This window comes from Arachis hypogaea, chromosome 16 (assembly GCF_003086295.3).
Source record: "Arachis hypogaea cultivar Tifrunner chromosome 16, arahy.Tifrunner.gnm2.J5K5, whole genome shotgun sequence".
Taxonomy (NCBI): domain Eukaryota; kingdom Viridiplantae; phylum Streptophyta; class Magnoliopsida; order Fabales; family Fabaceae; genus Arachis; species Arachis hypogaea.
Genome location: NC_092051.1, coordinates 2,705,245 through 2,716,177, shown reverse-complemented (window position 1 = coordinate 2,716,177; position 10,933 = coordinate 2,705,245). Strand labels below are relative to the sequence as shown.

At 36.0% G+C, this 10,933-nt stretch overlaps 1 non-coding gene across 1 annotated transcript; it reads right to left on the bottom strand.

Annotated features, from left to right (window-relative positions):
- Nucleotides 1-10,250: 10,250 nt before the first annotated feature.
- LOC112761118 (small nucleolar RNA R71) lies at nucleotides 10,251-10,358 on the bottom strand. Its single transcript, XR_003181528.1, has one exon. It is a non-coding gene; the product is annotated as a small nucleolar RNA R71 (small nucleolar RNA).
- Nucleotides 10,359-10,933: the final 575 nt, after the last annotated feature.

The following is a 10,933-nucleotide window of genomic DNA, read 5'->3' as shown; positions in this document are numbered from 1 at the left end:
CGTTTTGAACGCCCAGCTTTTTCTCTGTGATTCCTCTACTGTATGTGCTGAATCTTCAATTCTCTGTATTATTGACTTGAAAAGATATATTTTTTAATTTTTAATGATGAGAGAGAAAAACAACAAAATGGAATTAAACATGAAAAACTAAGATCAAAACAAATAATGCATGCAAGAACACTTTGAATGCCAAGATGAACACCAAGAATACTTTGAAGAACATGATGAACATCAAGAACATATTTTTGAAGATTTTCAAGAAAACAAATACATGCAAGACACCAAACTTAGAAGTTTTCTATACTAGGGACACTAACAATTTAAGAATGCATATGAAAAACAACAAAAGACACAAACCAAGAGAATTTAAAGATCAGAACAAAGAAAATCATCAAGAACAACTTGAAGATCAATGAAGAACACCATGCATATATTTTCGAAAATTACAAGAAAGTAAAAACATGCAACTGACACCAAACTTAAAATTTGACACTAGACCCAAACAAGAAACACAAAATATTTTTGGTTTTATGGTTTTTTAAATTTTTTTGTATTTTTTTCGAGAATCATTTTGAAAAAGCAAATAAAGAGATTAAAATTTTTTAATAAGAATTCCAGGAATCATGTAATGTTAGTCTAAAGTTCCGGTCCAGGAATTAGACATGGCTTGCTAGCCAGCCAAGCTTTAAGTGAAAGCTTCGGTCCAAAACACTAGACATGGCCAATGGCCAGCCAAGCTTTAGCATGTCATGACATTCAACAGCAAGATTGATAGAAATCAACGAGCTCTTGTTATTAATTTATTTTCTTTGCAATTTTCACTTTTTATTTCTCAATCCAAAACCCCGATTTACACAACTCATAACCAATAATAAGAACACCTCCCTGCAATTCCTTGAGAGACGATCCGAGGTTTGAATACTTCGGTTATCAATATTATTAGGGGTTTGTTACTCGTGAAAACCAAAATTTTGCACGAAAAGGATTCCTTGCCGGTCTAGAAGCTATACTTGCAACGAGAACTTATCTGTGAAAATTCTTTACTGACAAAAATCTCGATCGTCACATGGTCCGAGGGAGAATCTTGGACTTTATTCCGGAAAGTGTGAGGTTGGCGTTCAACTTGCCTTTGATGCAAGGAGACCCACATCCTTATACTAGAAGAGTCAACTTTGATCAAAGACTGGATCAAGTGCTCTCAAACATCTGTGTGGAAGGAGCACGGTGGAAAAGGGATTCCCAAGGCAAGCCCATTCAACTAAGAAGGCTTAACCTCAAGCCCGTAGCTAGAGGATGGTTAGAATTCATCCAACGCTCTATCATCCCTACTAGCAATCGGTCAGAAGTGACCATTGACAGAGCCATCATGATTCAATGCATCATGATTGGGAGTGAGGTGGAAGTACATGAGGTGATACCTCAAGAATTGTACAAGATAGCTGAAAAGCCTTCCACCAAAGGAAGGTTAGCTTTCCCTCACCTCATTTGTCACCTATGCAATTTAGCTGGAATTGTTATAGAGGGAGACATATTCATTGAGGAGGACGAGCCCATCACTAAGAAGAGGATGGAGCAAACTAGAGAGCATGCACATGAGCCTGTGCAACCGCCTCAGCAAGAAATCCCTAGGATACCTCAAGGGATGTAATTTCCTCCTCAAGGCTATTGGGACCAATTGCATAATTCTCTTGGAGAATTGAACATTATATGGAGCAATTGAGGTTGGAGCATCAAGAGCATTCCACCATCCTTAATGAAATAAGAGAAGATCAAAGGGATATGAGGGAAGAACAACAGAGACAAGGGTGTGGCATTGAAGAGATCAAGCACTACATTGGATCCTCAAGGAGGAGTAGTAGCCGCCATCACTAAGGTGGATTCGTTCTCTTAATCCCCTTTTCTTATGTTATTTTTCTATTTTCTATTTTGTTTTATTGTCTGTTCTCTTGTTCTTGTTGCATGATCATCTATGTCTTAAAGTTATAAAATGTTCCATATATCTCTCACCTTACTTAAAAGAAAATTTTATTTGAAAAAGAATTGAGAGATACATGAATTTTGACTTTATCTTAAGAATAGTTCAATTATCTTGATGTGGTGTCATTGCTTTTATTTTCTGAATGTATGAATGAACAGTGCATAATTGAAATTGGAATTAAGAATGTTGGCTCTTGAAAGAATGATGAAAAAGGAGAAGTATTATTGGTAATCTGAAAAATCCAAAAATTGATTCTTGAAGCAAGAAAAAGCAGCAAAAAAAAAGCACTAAAAGAAAAAAATTATATGCTTATGCAAAAAAAAAGCAGAAAAAGAAATAAAAAGCAGAAAAAGCCAATAGCTCTTTAAACCAAAAGGCAAGAGCAAAAAGCTAATATCCCTTTAAACCAAAAGGCAAGGGTAAAAGGATCCAAAGCTTTGAGCATCAATGGTTGGGAAGGCCAAAAAGAAACAAAATCTTGGCCTCAGCACTCCAAATGGACAGTGTCCCTAACTATATGCTTGTGGTGTGAAGGTCTCAAGTAAAAAGCTTGAGACTGAGCAGTTAAAATCGTGATCCAAAGCAAAAAGAGTGTGCTTAAGAACTCTGGACACCTCTATCTGGGGATTCTAGCAAAGCTGAACCACAATCCAAAAGGGTTCACCCAGTTAAATGTCTGTGGCATTTATGTATCCGGTGGTAATACTGGAAAACAAAGTGCTTAGGGCCACGGCCAAGATTCTAAAAAGCTATGTTCAAGAATAAAAAAGAACTAAACTAGGAGAGTCAATAATATCATCTGGATTCTAAATTCCTAAAGAGACCAACACTTCTGAGTTTCAATGGATAGTGAGATGCCAAAACTATTCAGAAGCAAAAAACTATTAAGTGTCACTCATCTAATTGAAACTGAGCTTCATTGACAACTCTGAGATTTATTGTATCTTACTCTTCTTTTTATCCTACTTTGTTTTTAGTTTCTTAGGGACAAGCCACAGTTTAAGTTTGGTGTTGTGATGAGCGGATATTTTATACGCTTTTTGGTATCATTTTCATATAGTTTTTAGTATGTTTTGTTTAAGTTTTATTAAGTTTTTATAGGTTTTAGTGTAAAATTCACATTTTTGGATTCTACTTTGAGTTTTTTGTTTTTATGCACTTTCAGATATTTTTTGGCTGAAATTGAGGAGCTGGAGCAAAAGTCTGATTCAGAGACAGAGAAAGTGCTGCAGATGCTATCAAGATCTGACCTTCTTGCACTCAAAAGAGCTTTTCTGGAGCTACAGAAGTCCAAATGGAGCATTCTCAACGGCTATGAAAAGCTAACATCTAGGGATTTCCAGAAATATATAATAGTTTATACTTTGCTTCAGAATTAAAGGGCCAAAATTGGCGTTCAACGCCAGCCATCTACCCTAGTCCAGGCGTCCAACGCCCAAAGAGGAGTGGCCAATGTCCAACGCCCATAAAGGTGTCCCCAGCCAGCGTTCAATGCCCAAGGAGCATCCTAGCACGTGGAGATCACTTAAGCTCAGCCCAAACACTCACTAAATGAGCCTCAAAAGTGGATTTTTGCACTAAAAGACTGTTTTACCCTTCTTATGTAATCCTTAGTCATCAATCTAGTATTTATTTGAGAACTTTTACACTTTTGAGAGAGTCAAAGAGACCTTTTCGAACACTTTACACGTTTTCATTGTATTTTCTATCAGTATGAGTCTCTAAACCTCCTAGGTTGAGGAAAGGAGCTCTGCTGAGCTTTATGGATTAATGAAAGTATTACTGTTCTATCTTCAATCCGTGTCTGATTCTCTATTCTAAGATGTATCTTCGTTCTTCATCCTTATGAATGCGTTGAAGCGGCACAAGGTTATCTCATTCTACATAGGTTCAGAGTGAGTCTTTCATCAGACAATGATGAACAACTAGCTTGATTATACATCTCTTAGACGGCTAATCCACGACTTTGTTGGGGACTTCTCGAGACACCAGTTCAGCCGAGGTATGGGGAGATTAGAGTCTTTGTGGTAGAGGCTAGAAGCAAAGGCACAGTATTCTCTGATCTGGAAGATTCGACCTTGTCTGTGGCGTTTTGAATAGGCTCACTAAGGGGAATGGACTGCAGGATCTTTACCCTCAATCAGACTGGATCTACACTAACCCTGGGGTTCAGCTCTAGAGGAGAATTGGCTACCTCTCAAAAAAGGCGTTGATCACATACAGCGTGCCATAGAAGAAATCATTCACAGTTGGAGGAGACAGTAAAATCGAATTGATCCAGAAGAATAAAGCATTTTCGAAGCCTTAACCATCTTCTTATCATTGCTTTCACCATCAACTGAGTAACGTTTTCTTTATTTTACTTTTATGTGTTTTAAACAAACAAACAACTTTTCTATCTGCCTGAATAAGATCTAAAAGATAACCGTAACTTGCTTCAAATCACAATCCTCGAGGGATCGACCCTGACTCACTCATGTATTACTTGGAGGACCAGTGCACTTGTTTGTTCAGTTGTGCGAAGTTTAATTCCGCGCACCAGTTATCAGCCAGGGCAGTGGGCTTATTACCTTCGTTGGGATTAGAATTGGATGTGGTTCGGGGTTCATTGTTGTGAGACAGGGGGTAGTTAGCTTGTTTTGGGATCTTGCTTGCTAGGGGTTCATTGCCAGGCATTGTTACATCTTTCTCATTAGGCTTGGCAGGGCTATCTTTTTTTAGTGCTTCAAGGTTGGTTTTATTTTCCATCTCGACCTTGGATTCACCAACCACTCTGAGCTCATCATGCTTATCATCAACATACAGAATAATCTCTTTCCCCTCTAGAAGTTCGGGTGATGACACTGCATGCTCAAAGTAAATATCAACCAGTCCATCATTCTCTTGAGCCATGAAACATGTCTCTCTTAATTCATCATCAGAATTCAGAGCTCTTAAACCACTGTCTAAACTCCTCCTAGGAACATTGGTGCAGAATTTACAACCACAAACTAACCAGCAAGTGCACCGGGTCGTACCAAGTAGTACCTCAAGTGAATGAGGGTCGATCCCACGAGGATTGATGGACTAAGAAACAATGGTTAAGTGATTTACTTAGTTAGACAAATAGAAAATGGTGTTTGAGAGTTCAAAGAGCATTAAACAGTAATTTCAGAAAATTAAAAGACATGCAAATAAATAAGTTGGGAATAAAATATGGAGAAAGCAGCTAAGGTTTCAGAGTTATCTATTTTCCAAATTGACTTTTCTTATTAACTATTTTAATCATGTAAGATTTAATTCATGGAAAACTATATGTGACTAGACCCTAATTCCTTAGACCTTTCTAGTCTCCTCTAAAATTCATCAACTGCCAATTCCTTGGTCAATTAATTCCAATTAGGGGGTGACGTTCAATTCTAGCTATATGCCACAGAAATCCTAATTACTCAAATATAAGAGGATTATATGTCACGTATCCCATTAAATCCAGATAATTAGAAATTTAGGAGAATATATTTTCAAGCTGTTGTTCAAGTAAAGAGCTTTTCCAAGTTATACAAGAACTCAATTAGAAAGAGGTCATACTTCTGTTCCACCCAATTTCATAAGAAAAAGAACGAAAATAATTCTTAAGTTATAAATCAGTACATGAATTAAAATAGAAAAATAATAGAATCAATCCATACAAATAGACAGAGCTCCTAACCTTAACAGTGGAGGTTTAGTTGCTCATGGTTCAGGGAGGAAAACTAGGATTCAGGTAAACTGTAATTTACAGAATGAAAATAGAATGGAATAATCCCTAGAAGAGAAGTTTCTTTTCTCTTTTATATCTAATCCTAATTAATTTTAAATTATAATTTTAAAAACTAAATAATATCTTTTCCTATTTTAAAATAAAAATAAAGTTTAAATCAGAATTAATTAAAGCAATCCGCGCATCTTCAATTGATGAATGGGGGCCACTTGCTTCGTAGGAAGGCACGCCTAACTTGGCACAGAGCTGCGCCTTACTTGGAGTCACCAGTGTGTGTTGGTGTGCATTGCTTGAGCACTGCGCCTTACTTGAGTATATCTGATGAGCGGATAATTTATACGCTTTTTGGCATTATTTTTAGTATGTTTTTAGTAGGATCTAGTTACTTTTAGGGATGTTTTTATTAGTTTTTATGTTAAATTTACATTTCTGGACTTTACTATGAGTTTGTGTATTTTTCTGTGATTTCAGGTATTTTCTGGTTGAAATTGAGGGACTTAAGCAAAAATCAGATTCAGAGGTTGAAGAAGGACTACTGATGCTATTGGATTCTGACCTCCCTGCACTCAAAGTGGATTTTCAGGAGCTACAGAACTCAAAATGGCGCGCCTCCAATTGCGTTGAAAAGTAGACATCCAGGACTTTCCAGAAATATATAATAGTCCATACTTTGGCCGAGTTTAGATGACGAAAAAGGGCGTTGAACGCCAGTTCTACGCTGCAGTCTGGAGTTAAACGCCAGAAACACATCACGAACCAGAGTTGAACGCCAAAAACACGTTACAACTTGGCGTTCAACTCCAAAAGAAGCCTCTGCACGTGTAAACTTCAAGCTCAGCCCAAGCACACACCAAGTGGGCCCCGGAAGTAGATTTATGCATCAATTACTTACTTATGTAAACCCTAGTAACTAGTTTAGTATAAATAGGACTTTTTGCTATTGTATTTACATCCAGAGTTTTTATCTTCGGATCATTTTTAGTCTTGGTTACTCCAGTTCCCCTCTGGAGCCGAGACCAATGAACTCCATTATCACTTATATATTTTCAACGGTAGAGTTTCTGCACTCCATAGATTAAGGTGTGGAGCTCTGCTATTCCTCATGAATTAATGCAAAGTACTACTATTTTTCTATTCAATTCAACTTATTCCGCTTCTAAGATATTCATTCGCACTTCAATATGAATGTGATGAACGTGACAATCATCATCATTCCCCCACGAACGCGTGCCTGACAACCACTTCCGTTCCACCTTAGATTGAATGAGTATCTCTTGGATCTCTTAATCAGAATCTTCGTGGTATAAGCTAGATTGATGGCGGCATTCATGAGAGTCCGGAAAGTCTAGACCTTGTCTGTGGTATTCCAAGTAGGATTCAGAGATTGAATGACTGTGACGAGCTTCAAACTCGCGAGTGCTGGGCGTAGTGACAGCCGCAAAAGGATAGTAAATCCTATTCCAGTATGATCGAGAACCTCCAGATGATTAGCCATGCAGTGACAGTGCATCGGACCATTTTCACAGAGAGGATGGGATGTAGCCATTGACAACGGTGATGCCCTTACATAAAGCCATCCATGGAAAGGAGTAAGATTGATAGGATGAAGACAACTGGAAAGCAGAAGTTCAGAGGAACAAACGCATCTCTATACGCTTGTCTGAAATTCTCACCAATGAATTACATAAGTGTTTCTATCTTTATTTTCTGTTTATTTATTTATTATTAATATTCGAAACCTCCATAACTATTTGATATCCGCCTGACTGAGATTTACAAGATGACCATAACTTGCTTCAGACCAACAATCTCCGTGGGATCGACCCTTACTCACGTAAGGTTTTATTACTTCAGTGCACTTGCTGGTTAGTTGTGCGAAGTTGTGAAGTTATGTTTGGACCATGGTTCTGTGCACCAGTTTTTGGCGCCATTGCCAGGGAAAGAACGAACAAATAATTTTACAACCTGATCTGAGTAACAATTTCGCATGCCAAGTTTTTGGCGCCGTTGCCGGGGATTTGTTTGTTCCTGTTTGGCGCCAAGAATTGTCTGAGATTCCGGCAATAGCACCAAGTTTTTGGCGCCGTTGCCGGGAATTGTTTGAGTTTGGACAACTGACGGTTCATCTTGTTGCTCAGATCAGGTAATTTTATTTTAATTTTAAGTTTTTGTTATTATTTTTCTAATTTTCGAAAAAAAAAAAAATATATATATATATATATATATATATATATATATTTATTTATTTATGTTCTTCAGAATTTTTAAGAATGAATTCTAGCGTTTCATGAAGCATGTTGAAGCCTGGCTGTCTGTAAAGCCATGTCTAAATTCTTTTGGACTGAGGCCTCCACATGTTAGGGAATTGCTTATACTGCTGAAGCTTGGCTGGCCATTGGCCATGTCTAGTGTTTTGGACCGGAGCTTTCATTGAAAGCTTGGCTGGCTATTGAGCCATGTCTAATTCCTGGACTGAAGCTTTAGACTAAGAGTGCAAGATTCCTGGAATTCATATTAAAAATTTTGGAATCCTTATTTTTTCCTTTTCAAATAATTTTCGAAAAAACCCAAAAAAAATAGAAAATCATAAAATCAAAAAAAATATATTTTGTGTTTCTTGTTTGAGTATTGAGTCAGATTTTAAGTTTGGTGTCAATTGCATATTCATCTTGCATTTTTCGAAAATTCATGCATTCATAGTGTTCTTCATGATCTTCAAGTTGTTCTTGGTAAATCTTCTTGTTTGATCTTGATGTTTTCTTGTTTTATGTCTTTTCTTGTTTTACATGTGCATTTTTGCATTCATAGTGTCTATACATGAAAGATTTCTAAGTTTGGTGTCTTGCATGTTTTCTTTGCATCAAACATTTTTTCAAAAATATGTTCTTGATGTTCATCATGATCTTCAAAGTGTTCTTGGTGTTCATCTTGACATTCATAGCATTCTTGCATGCATTCATTGTTTGATTCAAAATTTTCATGCATTGAGTCTTTTTCATGTTTTTCTCTTTCTTCATTCCAAATTCAAAAATCAAAAAAAATATATTTTCCTTATTTTACTCAAAATTTTTGAAAATATGATTTGATTTAGTCAAAAAGTTTTTAAATTTAATTGTTTCTTATGAATCAAATCAAATTTTCAATTTAAAAATCTTATCTTTTTCAAAATCTTTTTCAAAAATCATACCTTTTTCATTTTTCTTAATTATTTTCGAAAATTTTTAAAATATTTTTCAAAAATCTTTTTCTTATCTTTACTTCATAATTTTCGAAAATATCATCATCAATTAATGTTTTGATTCAAAAATTTCAAGTTTGTTACTTACTTGTTAAGAAAGATTCAAACTTTAAGTTCTAGAATCATATCTTGTGATTTCTTGTGAATCAAGTCATTAATTGTGATTTTAAAAATCAAATCTTTTTAATCATATCTTTCTATCATATCTTTTTTAAATCATATCTTTTTCAAAAATTTGATTTTAAAATATTTTTTCTAACTTCTTATCTTCTTATCTTTTCAAAATTGATTTTCAAATCTTTTTCAACTAACTAATTAACTTATTTACTATCTCTTATCTTTTTCAAAACCACCTAACTAATCTTCTCTCTCTAATTTTTGAAAATCCCTTCCCTCTTTTTCAAAATTTCATTTTAATTACTTAATTGTTTTACTTTTAATTTAATTTGATTTCAATTTTTAACTTTCAAATTCTAAATTTAATTTTAAAAATATTTTTATTTTTATTTTCGAAATTTAACTTTAAATTTTAATTTTTATTTTTCGAATTCTCTCACCTCTCATCTCCTTCTATTTATTTATTCATCTACTAACACTTCCTCTCACCCGAATTCGAACCCCTTCTTCCATCTGTGTTCGAATTTTCTCTTCTTCCCTTCTTTACATTACATTCTTTTCTTCTTCTACTCACATAAGGGAACCTCTATACTGTGGTAGAAAGGATCCCTATTATTATTATTTTTCTGTTCCCTCCTTTTTCATATGAGCAGGAGCAAGGACAAGAACATTCTTTTTGAAGCAGATCCAAAACCTGAAAGGACTCTGAAGAGAAAACTAAGAGAAGCTAAATTACAACAATCCAGCAAGCACCTTACAGAAATTTTCGAACAGGAAGAGGAGATGGCAGCCGAAAATAATAATAATGCAAGGAAGATGCTTGGTGACTTCACTGCACCAAAATCCAATTTACATGGAAGAAGCATCTCCATCCCTACCATTGGAGCAAACAATTTTGAGCTTAAGCCTCAACTAGTTTCTCTGATGCAACAAAACTACAAGTTTCATGGACTTCCATCTGAAGACCCTTTTCAGTTCTTAACTGAATTCTTGCAGATATGTGATATTGTTAAGACTAATGGAGTAGATCCTGAAGTCTACAGGCTCATGCTTTTCCCATTTACTGTGAGAGACAGAGCTAGAATCTGGTTGGACTCTCAACCTAAGGCTAGCCTGAACTCTTGGGATAAGCTGGTCACGGCTTTCTTAGCCAAGTCTTTCCTCCTCAAAAGCTTAGTAAGCTTAGAGTGGATGTTCAAACTTTCAGACAGAAAGAAGGGGAATCCCTCTATGAAGCTTGGGAGAGATACAAGCAACTGACCAAAAAGTGTCCTTCTGACATGCTTTCAGAATGGACCATCCTAGATATATTCTATGATGGTCTGTCTGAATTAGCTAAGATGTCATTGGATACTTCTGCAGGTGGATCCATTCACCTAAAGAAAATGCCTGCAGAAGCTCAAGAACTCATTGACATGGTTGCTAATAACCAATTCAAGTACACTTCTGAGAGGAATCCTGTCAATAATGGGATGCCTCAAAGGAAGGGAGTTCTTGAAATTGATGCTCTGAATGCCATATTGGCTCGGAACAAACTATTGACTCAGCAAGTCAATATGATTTCTCAGAGTCTGAATGGAATGTAAGCTGCATCCAACAGCACTCAAGAGGCGCCTTCTGAAGAAGAGGCTTATGATCCTGAAAACCCTGCAATAGCAGAGGTAAATTACTTAGGTGAACCTTATGGAAACACCTATAACTCATCATGGAGAAATCATCCAAATTTCTCATGGAAGGATCAACAAAAGCCTTAACAAGGCTTTAATAATGGTGGAAGAAACATGTTTAACAATAGTAAACCTTTTCCATCATCCACTCAGCAACAGACAGAGAATTCTGAGCAGAATCTATCTAGCTTAGC